Raw genomic sequence first — 25,497 nt, forward strand, 5'->3', positions numbered from 1 at the left:
GATAAGAGGTGAAAGAGATCATTTGAGGAGGATAATTGGTCGGGGTAGGGAGGGGGGGAAGGCTCATGTTGAACGTGGACCCAAGACTGTGTGCTCATATTTCACCTTGGAGATCCGTATTTATCGAACTGAAATTCGCACCATTACAACCCTTCTCTGTGCTCTAGGAAAGTAGTTGGGTCAGATTCACCGTGTGTCAGTAAAAAACAGAAGCAACCGGCAGGAAGAAAAGCAAAATATTCTGGCCTAGTGTTAGACACTGAGGTCTGAGAACATATGATGTTCTGATTATCATGTTGTGGGTCTCGTCCTACAAAATCGAAGACTTTATATATAAAACTTTTATTTATATATAAACAAATTGAAAAGACATGAGGACAAGGCAGCCAAAGTCTCACCAGGGGAATCGCAGGAATCACTGTTGCGAAACTGATTTATAAATCAATGTACGGAGTCAAACAACCCCAGAGCGAGAGCAGGGCGGGGAGCCAGGCTGCCGATGTCCAGTGGAGCTTCTGCTGTGTCTGATGTCCTTCTTCCCCTGTTAAATGTAAGTTGTCCGAGAATTATTTTTTAAGACTGTGTTGTTGGTGGTGGTGGTGGTCATCGAAACAGTCTTTCACATAAATCAGGAAGTCACCATGCCGATCACGAGAACAGGGTCCATATTAAATAATGAAAATACAGTAACTAAGATGGGCCTCGCCGCTTGCGTCTGTGTGGACGTGCCTGAGCGTGCGTACGTATGCGTGTGTACCCGTGAATGCGCGTGCGTACATATGCGTCTGTGCGGACATGGCTGCGCGTGCGTACTATGCGTGTGTACACATGCCTGTGCGTACGTATGCGTCTCTGTGGACGTGCCTCCGCGTGCGCACGCGCACGTATGCGGCTGTGTGCCCATGGATGCGCGTGCGTACGACGTGCCTGCGCAAGCTCATGTATGCGCGTGTGCCCGTGAATGCGCGTGCGTACGTATGCGCCTGTGTGGACATGCCTGCGCGTGTGCACGTATGTGCGTGTACCGGTGGATGCGCGCGCACGCGTATACGTTCAGCTACGGCAGAGAGAAGCCGAGCACGCTTCGCCGGGCGGTGCCTGGAGCTGCGTTGCGCGTGGCCGGTTGTGTGTTCTGGTCTGAGCAGCTGCTGACAGGAGCCGGGACCTGAGTCTGATGACGCCGCAGGAGGGCTGGGCAGGTACAACCCTTCCTCAGAGCAGGGAAGCCGCGGTAAAAAGGGACTGGGCCGGGCCGGGCAAGGCTGCAGCAGGACTGTCCGCTCACGGCCCACATCTGGTGTCATTTAGGGCCCAATCCCCACCCCCTGGGGCTGGGAGCGGCCGGGTGGCTGGATATCGCGGTCTGACGGGTGGCCCCGCGGGGTGGGTCGGAGCGGGAGCCCACACGGTGGGGGAGAGGTCAGATTTCGCCTGCGGGGAGGGTCCCGGGGACGGCAGGCGCGTGGGAAGGGTTGGCTCCTGGGTCAGGAAGAGGGTCTCAAACGGGGTAGCCTTGAAGGCGGGGATGCCCAGCGCTGCGTCTGTGAGTATTGCTGGTGCGGGGGCGGAAGCAATTTTGATAGCCGGCGTTCGGACACCCCACGCTGGGGACACGAGTCACAGTCACCTGCAGCTTTCCTTACTCCCCAGGCTCCGCCAGGGGCCCTGCCGCAGGTCTGGCTTCCTCACGGGGGACGGGGCGTGCACACGCATTCATTTAGGAAGGCTTTGGGTTCTAGTTCTTGCTCATACCACTTACCGTGGTCCCCGCCTTACCCACCGTCTCCCCTTCTGGGGTTTCACCTACCCCGCGGCTCCAACCTTTTGGAGCCTCCTTTTGGTGCATGGGCAGGAGGTCAGTCCTAGCCTAACCCGACCTCACGACGCCTGCCGTTCAGCTCACTTCATCAGGGAGGGCTTTTATCATCTCACGTCCTCACAAGAGCAAGGGTGAAGACAGCACAATAAGATGTTTTGGGAGGGAAGGACCACATTTGCATAACTTTTATCACAGTTACAATTGTTCTGTTTTATTCTTAGTTATTATTGTTAATCTCTCACTGTGCCTAATTTATAAATTAAACTTTATCATACATATGTATGTTTAGGAAAAAACAGTGTAGGTAAGGTTCTGTACTATCCGTGGTTTCTGGTATGTACTGATAGTCTTGGAACGTATCCCCCTGCAAATAAGGGGAAGGGACTACAGGTTTAGCATTTCTTTTTTTTTTTTTTTTAAGATTTTATTTATTTATTTGACAGAGATAGAGACAGCCAGCGAGAGAGGGAACACAAGCAGGGGGAGTGGGAGAGGAAGAAGCAGGCTCATAGCAGAGGAGCCTGACGTGGGGCTCGAGCCCAGAACGCTGGGATCATGCCCTGAGCCGAAGGCAGACGCTTAACCGCTGTGCCACCCAGGCGCCCCTGGTTTAGCATTTCTTAACTATTTTTCCTTCCACTTATTCATTGGTAAAAGAGAAAAAAAACCCACAACAATGCTTGTTTTTTTATTTTCCAGGGATCTGGTGAGGATGGCATAAGAGAAAGGATATGAAAGTGATCAATAAACCATAAAGCATTATGCATTTGCGCACACTTCTGTCTCAGGCCCTTTGCACTAGCTTTTTCTCTGCCTGGAATACTCTTCATCCAGCTATCCTAATGGTTGTTCCCTTACTTTCTTCAAGTGGTTGCCACATGTCACTTGATCAGAGAGGGCTTCTCTGGCTGTCTTGTATGCAAGAGCAATCTGCCCAACCCCACTGCTTTTGGCCCTTGCTCTAACCCTGCTTTATTTTTCTCCACAGCCTTGCCACCATCTCACATAAATATTTTGGACATTGTTTGTTTAATTGATTCCACAAGGAAGGAGATTTGGGGCTGTTTTATTCACTGCCGTATCCCCTGTGGCTAGAACTACCTGACACATCGTAGGCACTTAATAAACATTGCTGGATGAATGGATTAAATAATTCATTGTAAGATATCATTCGAGTTGCCTAGGCCTCCACAACATAACTATATCCCAAAACTAAAGAGGAATCATTTGCCCAGTACTCCTTTCCAAATGCTGGCACTGTTACGCACTACTGATAGGCTTGGGATGAAAATCAGAAGTATCTCTAGGCTCATAGACATCTCCCTGGTCTGGCTAATTTCAAAGAGTGACTATGAGAGCCTCCAGTTTGTCTGGCTTTTGCTCTGGTCTTCAAGCCATTAGGCCTCAAGGATAGAAACTGCATTGGCAGGCAACTACACAAGGCTCCCTACGAACAGTTTTCCTGCAGGTCTGATAAAAAGATAACAGAAGCAGTGTATTAAATTTCTCTTTTCACTGCCTTGTTTCCTTTAGACTTGCTGCCTGAGTTTCTCTGTCTTTCTCCAGATTGTTCTGGGAATCTTGATTGCTCTAATAAACTGCAGTGTATTTTTCAAAACGATATTCTGAGCCTACATAAACTTAATTTTCATTAAAGTTAAAAGACGTTTTAACCAGACTTTTTCCTTGGTAAAAAGTTGAAAGACATTTTAACCAGACCTTTTGCTCTGGTCCCTGTCACCGCAAGATCAGAGAAGTGACTCTCCCTGCCCACCCCCACCACTGCCAACCACACAGGCCTCCTTAAACACACCAAGCACAGTCCTACCTCAGGGCCTTTGCACTGGCTGTCTTCCTCTGCCTGGAACTCTCTTCCCACAGATACGTACTTGGCTCCCTCCATCACTTTTTTCAAATGTTTGTTCAAATTTTATCTCCCAATGAGGTCAATGTGGACCACCTTACTTAATCCAACAAACTGCTTCTCTTCTTGCCTCAGAGCCCTAACACCAGCATCCCTAGTCTCTTAACGATTTTCTCTCTCTTCTCTTTTCTTTCATAGCATTTACCAGATTCTAATTCATTATGTAATTTACTTTTACTTTACATTTATTGTTTATTGTCTGGTTCCCTCCTTCCAGAACATAAGCTCCATGACAGTATGGATTGCCTTTGTTTTTTTCCCCACTTCTGTACTCCCAGGACCTAAAGCATGACTAGGCACAGAGAAGGTGGCCAACAACATTGTTGAATAAATGAGTTAACTTTAAAGATGAGTTTTGGCTCTTTTGCATATTGCTGACATTCCTTGTCTTGATTAGTAATTTTAGGCATTCTGAACTCCAACTATTTGTAAAATATATGGTATCTAATTTGTTTCTCTCCCCTTCATAAGAACATTATGTGAATTGAGCAATACTTCAATTCCGCAAGTGTGAACTGAAAACTTACTAGGAATCAGGCAGTCCTGGTGCCAAGCAAAAGGGATGCAGAAACAAAGAAGATATAGTCCCTAAGTTTAAGAAGGCAGACAGAAATGTGAACAAATAAATTATGATTCAGTATCATAAGAATAATAGTAGAAGCAGACTCAAAGTAAAGATAGCCCTGTGGGAAGAGATCCAGAATCTCCACCTGGGATAGGAGAAAGATATCAAGGAAGCCTTCCCAGAAGAGGTGATGTTTAAGCTGAACAGCATGTTTCAAGATGAATAAGGTTTGAATAGACACACAGAGTAAAGAAGGTCATTCCAGGCCAAGGGCATAGCCATTAATGAAGCCACCAAGCACTGTGGTACCAACAGGGGCCTCTAAGCTCAGTATTACTGCACTGCCAAATTCAAGATCACTGGTTCCTTTCGGGAAGATAACAATAATAATGATAGCTTATATACAGAGTGCTTACCATGTGCCAAGCAGGTCTCTGAGTCTTCATACATGTGCATGTTTAGTTTTCTCTGCCATCTGCTGACAGATGCACTAATCATTCCTACTTTATAGGAATAATACAAGAAAAATGAGGCTCAGAGCAATTACTATGTAAGACGATCAATACACACAGGCTCTAAGAAAAAAGAATACATTTTCTTGTTTTTATGAAGTATTTTTTGTTTTTCACTAAGGCAGCTGAATCCAAGTCTCACCTAGCCCAATCCAGGCCTGACACACTCAGAGGAGAGCCGGAGTGACTGGTGGTTAAAGGAAGAGAGATTTTTTTTAAGCCTTTGAAAATAGTGTCATTTCAAGCAAAACTATTGGGTTGTTGCTGTTGTTTTAGCACACGTAAATAGAAAGGATTTTTAGCACAGGTAAATAGAAAAGACAAATATTTCTTATGTGACTGGTAAGCAAGCCAGAGTATGAAAAGTGGAGATAAGTATAGCTTTTTAATATTCTACAGAAAGTTACATAAAAACTTTATAAAGGCCCACTGGATATTTATTTTCCCTCCTCTGGTAACAGTCTTAAATAAATATAATTACTTTTGGACAATAAAGTGCCTCAACGTCGTATACTGAAAACCAATAAAAAATACCAGCCACTTGGAAGAGTTCCTGTCTGGAGACTGACCTGGTCCTTACACAGCCGAGTCAGAAGGTGAAAGGTTAAAAGTGCGTTCTGGATTTTAGACTGAACATAAAGTGTAGACTTGGTGGGTTTTTTTTTTTTTTTAAGCCAAACGTAGTTTTCTTTTTTTTTTTTTTTAAGTTAATTAGCCGCTAATGTGGACAGTCTCAAGGATCCAAGTCAATTAGGACCCTCTGTGCCGAACTTTCCAAGCTGAAGGCCGCATGCCCTTTGCATTTATGGGTAGTGTACTCTGGATAAAATCTCTTTGCAAGGACCAATAAAAGGCTGCATAATGGAGACCGTGAGCTTAGGGGTGATGTCATTAAAGCAGTTCTCAGTATTTTGGCACTTCCCTTCTGATGTCAAGCGTGTTATTCTCATTGAGTGGGTGATGGCCAAGTGGAATAAGAGAAGTGTGTGTTAATCCACTGCCGTTCTAAAGTGACAGTAAAGAGCATTTGCTGCATTTCCCATTTGGATTCTGCAGCCCCTTTGATTCACACCTATTTTTTCCAGGTTAGATCTTTACCATTCTATTTATGTGGCACTGCCACGCTCAACGCACACATCACAGCCAGCTGCGGGGGCGGGGGGGGGGCTTTCTGAGTCCCTGGAGATGCGAATGACAGCATTTGTTAATTGCATTTTTAACATTCTGTAGAATTGGCCAGCCCATCAGGATCTTTTCTTTTTTCTTCTTACACCACTTTATTGAGGTATGATCGACCCACGAAAAGTTGTACATATTTAACACATACAACCTGAGGAGTTTGGAAGAAAGGATATACCGGTGAAGCCATGGCCGCAGTCTGTGCCATAAACATGTCGATCACCTCCAAAAGTTTACTCCTGCCCTCCTTATTTACTACTGTTAATTATTATTGTTTGTGATAAGAACAGTTAACGTAAGATCTACTCTCTCAGAAAATTTCTAAGTATATAATACAATATTGTTAACTATAGGCTCTGTGCTGTACAGTAGATCTCTAAGACCAATTTTTCTTAGGTAGGTGAAACTTCATAGCCCTTGACTAATACTACCCCTTTTCTCTTTCCTGGTAATCAGAGGAGCTTTTCTTAAGGAGTTCTTGCTTCTTGGGACACCTGGGTGGCTCAGTCAGTTAGGTGTCTGCTTTCGGCTAGGGTCTGATCTCAGAGCCTGGGGTCTCAGAGTCCTGGGATCGAGCCCTGCATTGGGCTCTCTGCTCAGCACGGAGTCTGCTTCTCCCTCTTCCTCTGCCCCCACCCCCACTCCTGCTCTCTCTCTCAAATAAATAAGCAAAAAACCTTAAAAAAAAAAAAAAAGGAGTGCTTGCTTCTCTATTTTTATACTACCAACATTTCCATTTAAAGGAGAAACAAGCTGCTTTCTTTAGGACAAAATTCCCTACATCTCTAAGTTTTATTGATATTTATATAAATAAAAATGAATACATATAAATAAGATTTATTTATATAAATATAAATAAGATTTGTCAGGTGAAGAACTGACAAATCTTAATATATCATTGGACAGAGGAGAGGAAAGAAAGGGCAAATTCAAGAACAATTTTGAAGTGTTTGGCTTGGGCAAATTTATGAAGCAATGCCTTTTTCAAAGCCCAAATGGAATGGGACTGTGGAGGAAGAGGATGGTGCACATTTGAACACTCCGGGCTTGAAGTGTCTGTAGGATGCCCAGGGTGAGAGGGTCGGTGTGTGGCTGCATGTTTGGCCTTGAAGCTCAGAGGTGTCTGGGCTGAAGGTAAGACACGGGTCAGGAACATCAGGGAAACTGTGAAAGCCAAAGGCGTCAGGGGGCTCACCTGGGCAGAGCGAGTTGAAGTAGATGAAAAGACAACATCCCAAGGAACCCAAACATATTGAGGACTCCAGGGGAAGGGAAGCCACAAACAGACTGAGAATGAGCACCCAGGGAGGCAAGAGGAAAATAAGAAGAGTGTAGAGACCAGAAGCAAAAGGAAAATCCTATTTCGAGCCAAGAGGGCTCAATAGCAGAGGGTTATAACATCATAACTGTGAAGTAACCTTTGATTTAGAAATGATATCAGGGTGATCAACAGAATCATTTGCTATTGATAAGTTTGGTAATTATACCATTATAGTAATAGAAGTAATTATTTTAAATTGATGTGGATCTCCACAAATTTACAAGCAACATTTACATATAATGTCTCATTTCATTCGCGATCCCAGGACCCTGGGATCATGACCTGAGCCGAAGACAGACACTTAACCAACTGAGCCACCCAGGCGTCCCTAATTTTTTTTTTTTTAAAGCAACATGTATCCTTGAAAACACTGATTAAAAATCCATTATTGCCAACTGATTTCCTGTCTCCCGTTTATGTTGTAATTGAAGAGATGTGTCCTCCATGAGAAGAAAACATGTCTTCGATGTAGTATTTCATTGCACAGAAATCCTATCTTTAAGGTCAAATAGCTCTCTAATAAAATGTTAGCCATGAATTCCATAAGGCAAATACTGTGCTGAAGACAGCACTGGACTCCATACATAGAGATGGGCACCTTGGGGGAGGGAAGGGAAGAAAACAACCTTGTTGGAAAAATGTCCAAGGGAAAACTTGCTTCCAAGATGGTGGCTCAGACCTTCTCCCACCGGACAAATATCTGAACATCTGTGGCCTTCATAGTGAAGCTCTCGGAGACTAGGATTCAATTCCTGCCACATTCATGGTAAAAATGAACGATGTTTTAGATGAAAAAAAGGAATATATATACACATATATAATTTTTTTCTTCTTATAAAGTATCAGTTGGAGTAACAGAACTTACAACTAAGAAACTTGAGACTTCAGTGGTGGGTCTATGGGATTCGTTGTGTAATTCTTCAACCTTTCTGTATGTTTTAAATTTTTCCAAAAAAAAATGTTAGTAAAAAAAAAAATCAGAAAGAAGAAAAGAAAAAGCACCAAAGTACCAGTAATATAATAAGCTCCAGATCCAGGGAAGAAAGTTAACTCTGTGAATGTAGCTGAATTACTCCCCCACCCACCCAAAAGTACTCAATGTCTTCATTTCAACTATTAATATTGAGTTATTTTATGAGAAAGTTTAAATCCACATAGAACTAAAATAGAGCTAATTCCTGCCCACTAATTTGTCTTTATAACTAAGTTACCAATGTTTTCACATTTCTCTAATTTTATTTCCATTTCCAGGAAACCATGAAAAGTATGGCACTGGTTTATAATCGTTTTAGAATGTAAATTGAATTTACAGTTAGTAAATGAGTTATGATATAAGCTAATTATAAAGCAAACTGATTGTATACTTTTATTTTTAATCAGGAAGTAATGTAATCTTATAACCTAAAGTTTGGAGAAAAGAGAAAGTAAAGAAAATCAAATCTTCCTCCCTAAGTGCAATGGTTACAATATTCAGATTTTTTTTTCTGGCCTTTCAATTTCTTAAAGATACTTTCAAATGGTTGTGACAGGGTTAGACCCTGTTTTTTCACTTAGTGTCAGATATTAAGTGTTTTTCTATGTCTACATATCTAACATATTAAAAATGGCATAACCTTTTACTATTATAAGCAGTGCTGTGATGAATCTTCAACTGAATGGCTTATTTTACATTTTGGATTAGATTGCTGGAAGTGGGATTACTGGGCCAAAGAGCACGAGATTCTAATGGCTCTGTGTATTAATGAATTGCTTTCCAAAAGTGTTGCACTAATTTAAATTGTAACCGTAACGCAGAAACTTATCTTTGCCAGCTTTGAGTATTATAACTTTCCAAAGTTGGCAGATTTAACATGCAGGCAATTGTATTTCATTGTTTGCATCTGCATTTCTAGAAAATATTTGAAAACAGCCTCCTTCTGCCCACCATGGAGTTGACAGTAGAAAGAATGACAGTGAGTAGATTTCATGAACCTTCTGGTTATAATTAAGTGTTTCCCCATTGCCCACCATAGCAAATTAAAATCCTAGCCCTTGTCTTCAAAGTCCTGGACAAATTCTCTGTCTCATCCCTTGTCTCCACAGCTCTCTCCCAATGAGTCCCAAGTTTCCCTGAGAAGGATCCACCTGGGATCCTTGGTAAACACACACGAAGGCTGAGTTAGGTTCTCCAGGTGGGGCCTCCCTGTGCCCTGAAGATTACCTTCTGCGTCTGTATCTTCATGCGTCCCCTTGGCTTCCTTTCTTTTAAGGGCTTTGATGCCAAGAATAGTCAGCTGAAATTCGATGCTCGCGTAAGAGAGTATTTTCCCCAGGAATTCTGCGTAGATTAGACCAGAAGTTCATTTAATATAATTACTAAAATGATGAGACATAGCTAAAAGTGAACGTGGATGGTCTCTTCCACTACAAACACATTTCACACTTCACTTTGGAAGAAACAGCTTTCCAGGCTGGAGGACGTGAGTTGGTTAGGTGCTCCTACTCTAAGCAGATTGACTCACCTCTTTGGGTGGGGTGGGGGGGGGACTGAAAAGTCCCTGCGGAGAGAGTGGTTAGATATGCTGGAGGCCACGGTGTGGAGTGGGCTGTGGGGTCCGTTTTTGAGTAAGTCAAGGAAGCTCGATGGGAAAGTGGGAACTTACCGGGTCCAGGGAGGTTCCAGAATTCTTCAGATCAAGCTAAAGAAGTATTTCCCTCATTTTTGTTGTGATGACTATTTTGGTCTCAGGCTGATGAAGCCAAGAAAAAAACCTGTCATATAGCATAATAATTGCAATACTAACAATGCCACATGTAATATTTTTAAAGTATTTATAATGTGCCTGGCATGGTACTAAGTTCTTTACGTCATGCATGATTTCATTATAACCCTTAACGCCAGCACTCCATGAAGTAGGCCCTAATATGATTCTCCTGTTTTACAGATTAATAAATTATCCTGAAATCACACTGAAAACATCATGGTCCTTACTTAGCTGTTTTCTTAGAGGATTGTAGGCTCCCCAAGGTCAGCAACCCTTTCTTCTATGGGGTCAGGTACTGACAGGAGGCGGGGCATGAGACCTGACCAAATCAGGTAGCTGTGGAGCATACAAATGGAAATACAATGAGAAAAAAACTGATTAAAGGATCTCTTGGGATTCTTTATAAAAAGATTTTTTGTGGGGCACCTGGGTGGCTCAGTCTGTTAAGCATCTGCCTTCAGCTCAGGTCATGATCCCAGGGCCCTGGGATCCAGTCCTGTGTCGGGCTCCCTGCTCAGTGGGGAGTCTGCTTCTCCCTCTCCCTCTGCCTGCTGCTCTGCCTGCTTGTGCTCTCTCTGTCAAATACATAAATAAATAAAATCTTTTTTAAAAAGGTTTCTTAAACTAAAAAATAAGATTCTTTAAAAACCACAGTAATTCTCTGTGGCCCCCTTCCGTCCCTCCCCCCACCTCATTTCCAACATACACTTGGAAGGTCCTCTTCGTTTTGGGTCCAGGTTTTAATTTAAATTACAAAAGACCAGGCTTTAATTTTTCCAGACAGTTGGCAAATGCCTCAGAGTCACTAAACGATATTGTTTTTATTCCATTGAGATAAGCACATATTTAAAATGCTAACTTGAACGCATTTCCTATAGGTCAAATCTTGGTCAAAATGACTGAATGGCCCGACGCACACCTCTGGTGATGACGAGTGGAGGCACATGGCTGACCTAAAACATCACACATACTCAGGTCTTACAAGTAGCCCCCTAGAGGCCCAATATGGTGTCCACACAACACACATTTTCTCAGCTTGAACTATGTGTTTGGGCTTAGATTTCTCTTTCCTAGAAAAGCTTCTGTCCACCCTGGATGAAGCCGGCTGGCAAACGTCCTCTGGCCTAGCCGGGTGCTGGCTCTGTTTTGTGCCTATTGCAAAAAGCCTCCATTTTTCAGGTCCCGAACCAGGCTGTGGAAGAAAACCAGTGAGGTCTTCATGGCTCTGCTGGCAGGTCAGAACCTTGGGGGAAAAGACTAAGAAAGGCCACACTATGCGCACTCCTGAAGGCGTGAAGGCACTGCCGACCTGAGAGCAACCAAGGAGACCTTCTACACCATTCGATGCCGTCCCTGTTCTCTGTCACGGGACCAGGTTGCCGACAGAGGACTTAAAACCCGGAGGAGTCAGCGTTTCCTTTCATGGACCACAATCAGATAGGTGTCTTAAAGGAAATGCAAATGAAACAAGAGGAAGTTTTCGCCCAGCAGGATGATGTAACGCACCCTTTTCCAGCTCCCATGAAACCCTGTAAAGGTTTTAAGAGACACTCCTTCATACGTGTTTGTTAAAATTTTCTCTTCTCCCAGATTCCCTCTTAGAGCCTGAATCTGAAGTGCCTTCCCCCCATGACAAGACATGGAGCTTCCACTTCTAAAAAAGTCCAAAGCGAGCTCCATCTCTCTCTGTTGTTACTAACCAGGGATACAGTGGTTTACATAGTGCTGCTGACTTTTCCTGCCAAGTTCAGCTTAAAAAGGATTTCACGGGCAATTGATTATATAAGCATTGATAGTGATAAAGAAAAAAGACAAAGCTAATTTTTTTTTTTTAAATTGAAAAAGAGGTCCAATATGTCGGGAGCTAGTCGAGTCCTTGGAAGACTTACAAATCTACGTCCGGGAGCAGCCATGACTCCTTAAACTCGGCTCACTCTCTTGTTCTGCCTGGCTCCTTATCAATCCCTTACCTACCCCCAACTTGGGATCGTTTCATCTCCAGTTAAGAAACCACGGACTTCCACACGTTACACTGTCTACCCCCAACTCTGAACTTAGAAATGGCCCATATCTTGATCGTCTGCATACAGCCAAAAAGGAAAGCAACTCTCTAGAGACTGGGATATGCATAGTATATGTATAGAGAGAACAAGGCCAAAAAAATTAAATCATACGTGCAAGATACGTGGTATGTCCGCATGTAGGACCACGCGGGTCGTGGCGTGTGCCAGCGGCTTCCGTGAGCATCTTCTTGAAATGCTCTTCAAACACCCTCTCAATTTCAATAAGAAAAAAATAAGCTTGGTAAATTCCAAACACTAATTTTATTTTTAAACATTTTTTTCTAGTTCATTGTTTTGTTCTGTTTAATTTCTTTGAATTTTGGTGTTGAAAGGATCTTGAAAGGCCGATATCCTCTTTCACTTTATGAATGAGGAAACCAAGCCACCAAACAGTGTCCTGCCAGGAGCCACAGAACTTACTCATGTCCGAGCTACAACTCAAAGGCCCAGTGCTTTGCTGATTTCTATTTTCAATGTTTTTAAACAACACCAGAAGGTCTCTTTTACTCTTCTTGTAAGATATAGTATGTTTAATTTTTAATACTTATATTCCTGAATTTTGTATTTCTCAGCCCCTTTTTCCATGTATCTTTTTTCTTCCACATTTTTCTTTATCTCCTAATCTGTTTAGAACTTTCAGCCTTTTAATTCTTCTGATTTCCCCCTGAATTTGGTCATTATTCCCTCTGGTCCTCTCTCTCTCTCTCTCTCTCTCACGAACTTGTAGAATCCATTTGTGTCTCTATCCTTCTCTTTCCTCAACATTTTCTTATTTCATTCCTATTTTCTCTTGATTCTTTTTAGATGTCTTTCCATAACCTCAAGTTCTCCCCCTGCGTGCCTTTTCATCTTGTTTCCATCTGTATTGTTTCTTTTTGAATGCTGTTTCTGTCAGGGCACTTTTAGCCCTTTCTTTACTGTGTATGTCTCCTTTTTCCGTCCTGTCTCAACACGACCCCTTTGTTTCAGTGCCCTTGGAACACAGCAGAGAAGGGTGTGTGCGAAGGAGGGGTGGGGTGCGTGGGCACGTGCGCCTGCGCACAAGCCTGCATTTAGAATTACTTGGCATTACTTGGGGGTGGAAAATTGAGGGAGACACCAAAGAATGTGCTCATAGAAAGAGAAATACTTTGCTTATTTTCATCCCTGGGGACGTTAATCAGAAAGTTTCTTTTCTAATGCTTATTTAATAAATACAAGTCATGTACATGTGTTTCCTATATAAAAGTACCCTGAATCAGTACTGTATGTGTGAAATGTTTCAATTTTCCTAAAACATTCTAAAACTTATTCCAGAGCCATTGTACAAATAGTCAAGGAGGAATGGGATTGGTTTCTGAGTTTCATTTGGACATATTTCAAGTATAATAAACACGTGTTAAGATTATGTTTTGAACATCACTAAAATGTTTATCAACTATATTTGAGACACCTATAAAATTGCCACAGTAGCATGAAAGTAAAGTTACTTGCTAAATTACAGACAAGAAAAATCTAAATATCTAAACATGGTATCACTTTAAAAAATAATTTTTATGGCTGTACACTTTGAATGAATTGGGTTAATGTGTATTATTAGCACTTTTTTTTATTAATCAGAGCACGATAATAAAAATAACTTTGGGTGTGCATAGCCTCAAGTGTTTGTAAAGATTTAGCCTATTTATACCATTAGACAAAAAGTAATCACTACGTCTTACTCAGTTCAATGGCTGAATAATTCAGAGTTGGAAATGAGCCCATGTTTAATTGCATACATCTAAGAATCAGATTTTAACAATTACTGAGGACAATAATGGCACAAAAAGAACTTAGATCAGAAATAATTCAGATACTTCTCATTAATTCTTTCAATCTGAAAATTATAAAGCATCCTTAAATACTAATGAATAAATAAATACACAAATAAGAGTATTATACTTTAATTACAAGATCTCCGCTTAAAATCCCGTATAAGGAACTTTTCTCATAGACTGTTTCTCAGTCATTCTGTATTGGTGAGTTTCCCTAGTGTTCTCCCAAATGACCTGGGTTCAACATCTGCTCTGAGGAAAGATTCTTCTGGCTCAATAATTAAAATATAATGATCTTATTACGGTTGGAAAAATGATTTATTCATCTTTATTATACATTGATTTTTTGGCATGGCAGAAAACGGGGAGAGATATTAAATGTAATTCCATGGGGCCCAAGATGGGTCTAATATTACCTAATACCTTCAGAAATGACCAGATCAAGTCAGACAGTAAGCCAGAGTTAGAGACGCTGACTCGCTCTGTGAAGGGAGGGGGCGCCGATGAGGGTGGTGAACACTTGATAAATCAGTGGGTCAGATGGCACGGAGGAGGAGCCCTGTTGCACACGTCTGGGGAGCAGGAATAAAATACACGAATGGTAGAAGGACAACTGGGAGAAATCCACAGAAATAGAAGAAAGATCGTAAATGAAATGACACATACTCAAAAAGAACAGAACTGACCTGAAATATGACAACAGAAGGGCCATGTGAGGAGACTATCCCTCCTCTCCTTGGACACAACTTTGGCCACTCTTTTTAAATCACAGAATGGGAAACTCATCAGGCTGACTTTCTCCCAGCAGAATGAACATGCACCTATGGGGCCACCTTTAACTCACCAGCATTCTTTCTTTACAGGCAAATTTGCTTCTTCCGTCCCCACTGTCCTAAGGCCCAGTTCCAAGTCGATGCATTTAATTCCTCCCCGTCTTACCCTTTCACCTGTATGTGATTGTTGTATGTAATTTCTCAAATAGCTCAGGATGTCTGACCATGCTCTGAGTGTCCATCTAAGTTAACAGGACAGAGTCCAGCACAGCATGACATACAGATTAGCAATGATTTTAACACAAGTGGCAATAAAATAAGAAAAAAAATGACATAAAAAATCAGTAATGATAGGTCTTTGTTAAGTAGAAAGCTCTGTTTCTTTAAATGCTGGTTCATAATTCTGCTAATCTCACTCAGACTTTTTCTGTTTTGAATAAAAATCATTGTGCCATTAATTTTTTTCTTTTTGAGAATTATTTTGGATAGCCTTAGGTTTTTTTGCTTTCCACATAAATTTTACTAATAACATGAATTTCTACAAAGCTTATGTTGGGATTTTCATTGGAAGTGAATTGAATCTGCAGATCAATTTTGGGAGAATTGATAGTGAATCTTCTGATCCACAAATATGGTACTGGTCTTACACATATTTTGTTAAATAGTTCCCTCTATATTTAATATTTTGATGATGTTAATTCATATTTAAAAATTTTTTGATTTCTAATTGTTTATTGTTAATACATAGAAATATGATGTGTATATTGACCCGTTATCCTGTGCCTTTGGTAAACTCACTTACACTAGTTGAATATTTTTAGATTCTTAAGAATTTTCTATATGGACCATTATGTCATCTGCAAATAAAGACAGTTTTATGGCCTCTTTTCAAAAAAAAAAAAAAGAGAGAGAGAGAGAAAGAGAGAGAGGGAGGGAGGGAGGGAAGAAAAGAAAAGAAGAGAAAAAAGTGACATTGATCATTTAAAAAATTGATTAGAGAATGACATTATTGACAAACATGATATTTACATGCTTAAAAAATAACTCTTGAGTCTATTTACAGTAGGGACATCTTGGAGAAGAGTGGCAGGAGGGAAAGCTATCCATATTTATTTAACAATGAAGTTTTAACATTTTTCCTGAGGAATGGTTTTGTGTCTTAGAAAACCACAATTGCTTCTGCTGCTGTTAATAACTTAAACATGGGGAGAGGAGTATGTTAAGAAACAAATAAAAATAGGTCCACTTGTTCTTGTAGCTTTATAAATCATGAAATCAAGGTCATGAAAAATTAGGGGAAAAATAAGGGGGGAAAAGTCAAGACACAGAAAGAAAGATTGAAAGGGAATGTGAAGAGTTGCTTTTTGAAATCAATACATCAATTACTTATTAGCTCAAAACATTTCCTGGTTCTTTCCAAAAATACAGATCCTATGAGACTAAAACTGAAATTATCAACCACCCTCCCCAAACCAGTTCTTTTTTCATTTCTTTCTGTTTTTTCTCAGTGGTACCACCTTTTCCAGTAACCCAGGCTGGAAATGAGTTAGTCACCTTTAACATCCTATCAAGCCCCAAGCCCTGTGTGTTCTGCCGGACAACCATCCTGGCACACACTGCCACCCTTTGCTCCTGGAATGACCGCCTGCTTCCCATTCCTCCCAGGCTCATCTGAATGTCAAAGACTTAACCACGTGCAGATGGGGGGAGGAGGACGTGCCTAGTACAGTTTCTAGTCAATAGCACATACCTTCTCTTCCATCATCTTATCTTCTCCAGTTCATCTTGAACCAAGCACCATTTTTTTTAAACACGTCAACCTACACCATGCCCATGCTAGACGGCCTCCCCCAGGCCCAAACAGGCTGTGCTTGCCGGCCAGGACTCCCTGTCTCCTGTGCTAGTCTTCCTGCTCACTCTCAAGACCTCCAGATCCTGCCTTATCCTTGTCCAGAGTCATTGCCCAGACTGCAGCCTTCTGTGAGCTCCCCCTCGTCTGGTCTGTTTCATCCATTTGTGTCAGTATCTTTCCTGTTGGTATGTATGTATGTATGTATGTATTTATAAGATTTTATTTATTTATTTGGAGAGAGAGAGAGCACAAGCAGGGGGAGCGGCAGGCAGAGGGAGAAGCAGGCTTCCCGCTGAGCAAGGAGCAAGATGTGGGACTTGATCCCAGGACCCTGGGGTCATGACCTGAGCTGAAGGCAGATGCTTAAGGGATTGAGCCCCCCAGGCACCCCTTCTGTTGGCATTTAAGTCTGTATCGCTTTGTACAACCTTAAAAGTTTCATGGGTATAAATCAAAGGCTACAAGGTTACCATGATCCTTTTCTATTTCCTGAAGGTCCTAGGAGGGCTCATTCACTGCTTATCTAGTAGGGGTTTTTTAGTGTTATGTTTGGGTTCCTTTCTCTTTGTTTTTGGGGTGTGTGTGTGTCTGTTGTAGGTTTTTGGTTTGTGATTGCCGTGAGGCTCACATATGCCAACCTCTACACAGAGCAGTCGATTGTAGGTCAGCAAGTCAGTAAGCAGTCTCTTCGACACACATGAGGGCTTTTTCTTTTTTTCTGGGCTTTTGGTATTTGCCAAAACAGGATTCTATTAAAATTAAAGGATTTAATTTTATTTACCAAAGTAGGATTCTATTAAAATTTTTTAAAACCCCACTAATTTATGGTTTCATATTTCTTTGGAGGGGAAAAGACTTGTAACATTTTCGGATAATAAGTGACACTAAGTGTTGACTGTTGATCACTGACTGTGTAACAGTCACTGTAAGTGCATCGGTTTATTTAATCTTTACAACATTCCTGTAAAGGATTACTATCACTCTTACTTTGCGGATGAAAAATCTGAGAATCAGAGAGGGGAAGCAACTTGCCTAGTGTCACACAGCTAACATGTTTCAGGGCTAGAATTGGGACGTAGGCTCCGTCTCATCTCCGTTAGGTTACCGTAACAAAATGCCATAGGCCAGGTAGTTTAAACAACAGAAACTAATTTTCTCACAGTCTGGAGACTGGAAATTAAGATTAGGGTGTCCATGGTCAGGTTCTGGTGAGAGCTCTCTTCCTGGCTTACAGGCGGCTCCGCTCTCTTTGTATCTTCATACATAGGGCACAGAGATCATTCTCTTCTTCTTAATCCTTTTCAATCCTATCTGATTAGGACCCACCCTTATGACTTCATTTAACCTTACTTACCTCTTAAAATCCCTATGTCCAAATATAATCACCTTACGGTTAGGCCTTTAACATATGCACCTGGGAGGGACACATTCAGTCCATAACAGGCTCCAAAAAGATTTGGAGATATGCACTGGGCCTTACAAGAGGAGATCCAAGGAATCTCCCAGAGATAGCTTGTCTAATCCCCAGTTCATCACAACTTCCCACTCCCAGACTTCGCTTCCAGTAACTCAGCATGCCAGGTCCGGTGGTTCAGTATGCCAGGGCCCCAACGCCCACCTCCAAATCCTATCTTCTCGACAGCCAAGAAATTCCAATTTTTTAAAGTAGACGGATAATTCTTTAAAAAATGCAGCCCATACTGTTCTGGATTTGCTGGAGATTTCAGGATGTGAATTTCAGGGGCTTCCTCTCTGCCGTTGAGGGGCACAGTCGGGTGAGGCCACAGAGCTGCGATGCCCATGTTTTGCAGGTGGAAATAAAATCCCACCTTGCCAGTGTTAGCTGGACCCTCATATGCTAGTTCAAAGGCAGTGGGGTGACAAACCGTAAGGATTTACCTAGTTCTGGGTGGCCCCAGTCATAAAATGACAGCGTCTCAAAAGGGCATGCAAGTGGACTAATTTGCTCTGAGGCAGCTGAAGTTGAACCACCAGGTTTCCCTGCGAGAAGGAATCCACTGTGTTCAGATGCCTCATGAAAAGAGTATTGGCCCTCCATTTCTACGTTTGAGAATTGAGTTCAGTGCCAAGCAGGATCCAGACATTCCTGCATTTTTACTCTTCCCTGCTGTCATCTCTCAATGATTATTGATATTTCAGAAAAGGGAGGAATTTCTGCAATTCTCATTTTCATTAAAAACACATTTCACAAATATTTTTGTCCTTTAAAATTTGTTCTTATTTATCTTTTTGTCTGTTTCTAAACGTTCTTGTTGTGATGTGTTTGGCTGTTGTTAGATTTCCGTGTACTTATTTCTTCATCTGGATCTTCACTCCTGTGGACGTGACTTGCAATGGTGGTGTTTTCTGTTGTGTTCTGGTCGAAGTTCTCCTTTCTCTGCTTCTCTCTCAAATTTCCTCCCTCCTTGCTGCTCTGCATGAAATCTAACAGTAGGAACCCAGCATAAGGGTCTTATCCTAGCAACTTTCTGCTGTTGCTTTAAAAAAAAAAAAAAGTATATTCTACAGATGCAGGAGGTAAATCTGTCTTTCCCTTTGTAAAAAGTGGCAGGGACGTTATTCCGTCTAGATTGGAGGCAGCTGTAATTCTCCAGAAGGCATGAGTTTAGGGTTTACCTCAGTTCACACTCGGTCCATCCAGAAAGAAAACGGAGGTGATGCTTCCCAGGCTTACAACACTTAAATGTTCACACAAAAATTTATATAAAAATGACACTAAAGGGCACCTGGGTAGCGCAGTCGTTAAAGCGTCTGCCTTCGGCTCAGGGCGTGATCCCGGCGTACCGGGATCGAGTCCCACATCAGGCTCCTCTGCTATGAGCCTGCTTCTTCCTCTCCCACTCCCCCTGCTGTGTTCCCTCTCTCGCTGGCTGTCTCTCTGTCACATAAATAAATAAAATCTTTAAAAAAAAAAATGACACTAAAATACTATCTGATAGTCAAGAAAATGCACCTGAAGTTAATAATACCAAAACTCGTATTCTGCTCCAATTTTTATAGCTGACAAGATTATTTGAGACCCATAAATGAACTAATAATATTACATTTGCAGACATTCTATGAAGACGGATGTGTCATGCATTTTCTCCTGCGATATTGCTGATTGAGCAAGACTTGGCGAGGCAGCCTCCTTACACTCAAGACCTCCCATGCATGTCACATATCCTCACATGTGACAGTTATTTCTGCCAGGAAACTCTTCTTCATCAACTGAAAATCCTCATGGAATAACCTTGGTCCACTTGGTTGTATTTCCAACTTCTATTCCAATGGAGAAGAGCTAGTCATAAAGAAAAGCATCTATTTTTCTACATTCCAGACTAAACCAGAAATCCTTTTACATCGTCACCCTAGAAGATGTGTGGCACAACCCTGTCCTTCAATCATCTTTTTGTCTCTGCTGACCTACTTTCCAAGCCCTTAAGTCATGATTTCAGACTTGTATATAGTCCCAGTTTTTCCTCTGTGAAGCCATAAACTCCTTGAAGACAAGGACCATGTCTTATATGTTTTGGCATCCTTACGGTTCCCAAAGATGTGGTTTAAATCTGGTAGTAATGAATGACGAGGGAATGTGTTTAATTTAACATACACCCTCATAGAGCTTACTTGACTGGAAGTTCCTCTGTGTGCTTTACAAACATCAACTCCAACAACAAGAGTATCATTTTCATCCCCATTCGCAAATAAGGAAATTGAGGGACAGAGAGGTTAAGAAATCAGCCAAAGGCCACATGGGTAACAAATATGTGAGCCAAGTTCAAACCCTTGGCAGTGTGACTCCCAGAGCTGTCTGGGTTCTCTCTGAGTGAGGAAATACAGGAAGGAACGGACAGGCCCTCCTCTGATAAGTTGTTCAGAGTATCAGACCTGCTTTGATAAGAGCAGTTATTCTTTGGGACCTTGTTGTAGTAACAGATTGTTTTCTACCCTGGCTACACCGCAATTACATGGTGCCCATTTTCTACGCACATAGATCCTCGCTTTCAATCTGTTTCTCCCTGTCTCTTGCCTGCTGATTCTCTCTCACATCTAGGTGATTATGAGGACTTGGCACTCCTTTTCCAGTGTACCACAGTCGTAATATTTTTGGTGCTGTATCTTTCACCAGATGCTACTTTCCAAAATGACACCAACTGCACACTTGACGATGCACAAAAAATTTCACCACCCGAGTGAATGACAAAAATTCTTCCCTGGGGACAACCAGTCAGGCTAATTGTTGGCTATGTCATGCGGTTTTCTACTTGACTAAGAGATTAGGAAATTAGTCCAGAGCCCTTTAAAAATAACACCTTCTCAACAGGTGTACTGCATGAGTAATATTTCTATGATTCAAAGCCCACCGCTAAGAATTTTCTAACAAAAATTCTTACTTAGCAGGTGCAGTATTATCGTACCAACTCACATGTGACTAAGAAATAGCACAGTTCTTTAGTTTTTTTTTTTTTTAAATTAATCCATTTGGTCAAGCTGGTGGGAAGCTGTCTCGGTCACTGTTGGGGCTTCTCTAAGAGTCTCATGAAACTCTGTAGTCCCAAGTGATACTTAGCGGATAGGGAAGGGTGTCTAGTCCTCGGTGCATTGTCCCCATGGATATATTCAACTATCCAGGCCTCGAGTGCAGCTTGCTGATGGACTACATGTGGGCACACCAACGTTCGCCAGGACTGTTCTCCGCGTGGGAGATCCGGCTTCCCTACATGGGCCCTGTTTCCCTCTGCGGTGCCGCCACTCCCCCCGAGTTCTCGGGGTCCAGCTGTCCCACAGCTGAAGTACCTGTAAGCCCCTCTACCTTCCCCAAGCCAGGAAATGCCATTCTCTTGCCATTCGTCCAATTCTTGAACACATCCTCCCCTTGTCTTCCCTTCCCTTCAAGAGACATTCAGCATAAATCCTCTGTGAGTTCAGGTGTTTACAAAAGATGAGGAGAGCAAACGACCATGAGCAAGTTTGCTCTCCAAAGAAAAACTCGATTTGGGCAAGGGGCTGGGGGAGGGGTGACATCAGGAGAAGAAAAACTAAATTAGCATCTGCGTGAATTGTTCTGTCATATGTGGTGACAGGATTCTTGCTGTGTTTGCTTCCAGTTTTAGCCAAGGAGAAGAGGCGTTGTGCTACGCAAAGATACCAACCTGTGATTTGCCAAGTGAGAACTATCAATAAAAGCCCAAAAAACCAGACCAAGTTTGTCTGTTACGCTCAGAACTCCTTTCTGGGACTGGCTAGAAAGAGATCTCGTTCATGGAGACAATTGTTCAAGGTAAAAATGAGACAAGTTTGAACAAAGAAAGTAAATGTGTTCCGCCATTTTATTAAAGACTCCTGGAAGGAAAAGGCTGTAGAAACACAGGGGATGAAAAAATCAGACACAATCTCAAAATCGGTACTTTTCCCCACTCGTGGGTAGAAAAGCAAACATGAACGTGAAGCGAGAGTGTGCAGGTGTAGTCCCTACGGTGCGTGTAAGAGTTGGCGGGTTGGCGATGCTACGTTACAGCACAAGCCCCGAGTGTGAAACATCTAACAGGTGCTGATCCATGGAACTGTCCAGCCTCGGCCTCAGTCTGGAATTTCTACTCTGGGGATAGTGGAAAAAAGGGACATTTTAATGCCTCAACCTAACTGGTACCCAGCTTTTTATTATACCATTAATCACTCCACTAAATCTGATGTTCTTACTTAAAAGTGGAATGATTTTAATCCAGGAAGAAGGGAATTTTGGTCTGGAGGTGAGTACGTTATAAGATATCCCCATCACCAAACCTTTCTTAAATTTTGGATGAATCAATGTTTGCAACTCTCAAGGGCATTATAGTAATTTGTCTGAGGTCTGTTTGTGATTTGTATGCCATGTTTATTAAAGCTGATATAAAAGGTTATGTTAGGGACTTAATCCCCAGGGTTTTGGCAAATAACCACTATCATTTAGTGGGAAGTGGGTGGCATGTCAGTTGTCAGCTCTAATTTCTCCTCACACATACTTTTCTTATTATACCTCTTATATCCACAGGACTTTCTGACACCCCATGGTGGGGGCTCTGAAGGAGGGGCAAGCTGAAGAGCTACCTGGTGAGAGAGAGAGAGTATTTTAATAGGATGTAATAAATCTGGTACTTTAACTGGAAAGAAACCGTAATGGGATGTTGAGGTTATTTTTTTCCACCAAGTTTCTAAGGACTTCAAGACAATTTCTGTGAAAATTGGTGTAGATTTTTGTCTCCTACTTGCTTCAAAGATGAGTGAAAAGACGTGTAGGATTACTGCTAGATTTCATTACAGCTAAGTTGCATCAGTATTTTATGTCCCATTAAGGAGAAAAAAATGGCACCAATTAAACTGACACGGTATTATTTTCTTATCACTTAACATTTGTATATGATTGAAAAAATTTTCAGAGCCATTTTCGATATAGATTCTTATTAGATATCCTACTTTTCTGTTTCTGTGCCTTTCTACATCCATAATAAAATCTCAGTGCCAGCTCTTGGTGCCAGACCTTCACATTTAAGATGATGCTATTGTCAGGGCGCCTGGGTGGCTCAGTCGGTTAAGCGTCTGCCTTCAGCTCAGGTCATGATCCTGGAGTCCTGGGATCAAGCCCCACATCAGGCTCCCCACTCAGCGGGGAGCCTGCTTCTCCCTCTGCCCTTCACCCCACTCTTGCACATGCTCTCTCTCTAACTCAAATGAATAAATAAATAAATCTTAAAAAAAAGATGATACTATTGTCCATCATGAACTTTGAGTTGTTTTTCTAGTTGAGGAAGTGCAACAGTGATTCATGGACACTCCACACCCAGTTAGTCCCCTTGCATAGAAATGGCCTTGACCATAGTCAAGCGGGTTCATGCAGTACAGTATTCATGCCCGGCCAGCAGGTGGGACAATGAGCAGATATGATGAAGGCAAAGGAATGCAGGGCTTGAACCCAGCCAAGAGACAAGTCAGCTACCAAGGATCTGGAAGGGTCTGAGGGTCCTTTGCGCCTTCATAAGGGTCTGAAGGTCTATAAGCTAATATCTCAAGGCACGATATGTGCCCTTGGTAGGGGTCATTGTTAATATGAATGCCTATAAATCCACTCTTCAAAATAGTCTTCTTCATAATTTTATTTTGTCACCTTCCTGTCCAATTTGACTAATTAGTTCTTTGTTTTCCTTTCCAAAGGGACTGATGAAGGACTGGCGCTCGGTGTTCAGCCTGGGATCGGTGTCAGATCTGTAGTCTCGTGTTATTAGTGCCATCTCCATTTCATTGAGCCTTCTCAAGAATCTTTTCAAGCCACTTGACCATTTTGTGAGAACTGGCTTGGTTTCACCTTTATAATAAAAGCAGACACCCCATTCCTTCAGGAAACCCTGCTCACAGCAGCATGACAGACTGAGCAAGGAGCCAATCAACACATGCACTAAACACTAGCAATACTTAATTCTTTCTCAATTTTTAGATAAAAAAGTAGATGAGTAGAAGGCCTCACATTTTCCTCCTGTACCCTTCTGGGTTGTTTGTTTAACCCACTGGCATGTTGCACCCAACTGTGGAGACTACCATCTAACCAACCCTATGGGGTTAACCTGGTAGTGTAAACATTTGAGGAATTGAAAAACTCAAGTTTAAGAGGCGACCCCCCCCCCCACTTTTTTTCACTCTCAATTTAATGTGGGTGTGAGGCAGGGTGGGGTGGAAGTTCTTCTGGAAAGAACTAAAATTATGCCTGTATATATTTTTAAATCTTTTAAAAACGTACTATGTATTCATTCCAGTAATTCTGTTGTTGCCCAGCTTTAGACTGAAGACAATGTGAATTCTTTATACAGGAACAAAATAACATTGGCAGCTGTTCACAATAAGGCAATCAAGGGCCATGTGTTGTATCATAAACCCCTAGAGCAAAGAAAGGTGCCTGATGTTGGATAATGAAGTGTATCCAAGAAAATAAATAAAATGGACTGTGTTATTTTAAGGGTAAGACTGTTATTCCCTCCTGTCAGAAATAGATAAAATTTTATTTCTTAACATAGTGAAACTTACTCAGAAACCTTTTGGGCTGCATACCCACTGGGGTGAAATGCTGAATAACTGCTCGCTTATGATCACACCTCCTTACTCCCAACATCTTGATTCTTAGTAGAATAAAGATGATTTTTCTGAAGAGTTCAAGGTACGATAGAGCATTATAAATATAATATTTTTATTAAAGCCCAAGCCAGATTCTCTCTCCCTGTCGGCTTCTATGGAAAGCTGAAAACCACTAATCTGATTACACAACAGTGACAACTTCAGATAGCATAGTATAGCCCTTTCTTGAAAGCAGAAATTCCCTACTTTTGTTCCTCCCTGAATCTTAGGACAATTCCATAAAGATTTCCTAAGCTGGAAGAAGCCTTCCCATATAATATATTTTCCCATCCAAGTCATGTGTCAAGTTTTGCTGAAACTTTGTAAAGCAAGAGAACCATGTTGGTATATTGTTATATCGTTGGATCTCTCAACCTCTGGGTCAGGATGTGATGTTTGAAAATGCTACATTCCTTAAATCAAGAATGAGAATGGATCTCCACTGCCCCCCTGCCCCACAATTGTGTAGAGTGGGGAGGGGAAATGGCAAAGTGAGGATAATTGCAATAACCAGTTTGAGAATCTTCCAGAAAATAGCAAATGTTACTATTAATCACACTCCCACCCACATTCAAATGGTCAGGACTCATTCGTGTGAACACAACCTGATTGTAATGGGGGCTGTAAAGTGTCTCCTCCCCATGTGCCTAGAAAAAGGGAATTGTGTGGTGAATACAGCACTGTCTCTGTCAAGTATATAACAGATTCTCAACCTTAAGAGTAATCAAAGGATGCAAATTCAAACAGCAATAAGATACTATTTTCCTCCAGCAAATTGTCAAGAAGTAGAAAGCCAAATAATATAAAGGT

At 41.8% G+C, this 25,497-nt stretch overlaps 1 long non-coding RNA gene across 3 annotated transcripts; it reads left to right on the forward strand.

The window, feature by feature from the left end:
• Positions 1–9,913: 9,913 nt before the first annotated feature.
• Positions 9,914–24,532, forward strand: LOC121099732. Of its 3 annotated transcripts, none has more exons than XR_566863.2 (4): positions 9,914–10,327; positions 21,181–21,829; positions 22,580–22,638; positions 23,737–24,532. It is a non-coding gene; the product is annotated as an uncharacterized LOC121099732 (long non-coding RNA). The 3 variants fall into 3 exon arrangements; XR_566857.2 differs by lacking the exon at positions 9,914–10,327 and having other exon boundaries at positions 19,601–21,347; positions 21,657–21,829; XR_005838371.1 differs by lacking the exon at positions 9,914–10,327 and having other exon boundaries at positions 19,598–21,829.
• Positions 24,533–25,497: the final 965 nt, after the last annotated feature.

The sequence above is a fragment of the Ursus maritimus genome, unplaced genomic scaffold (genome assembly GCF_017311325.1).
Source record: "Ursus maritimus isolate PB19 unplaced genomic scaffold, ASM1731132v1 scaffold_29, whole genome shotgun sequence".
NCBI lineage: Eukaryota > Metazoa > Chordata > Mammalia > Carnivora > Ursidae > Ursus > Ursus maritimus.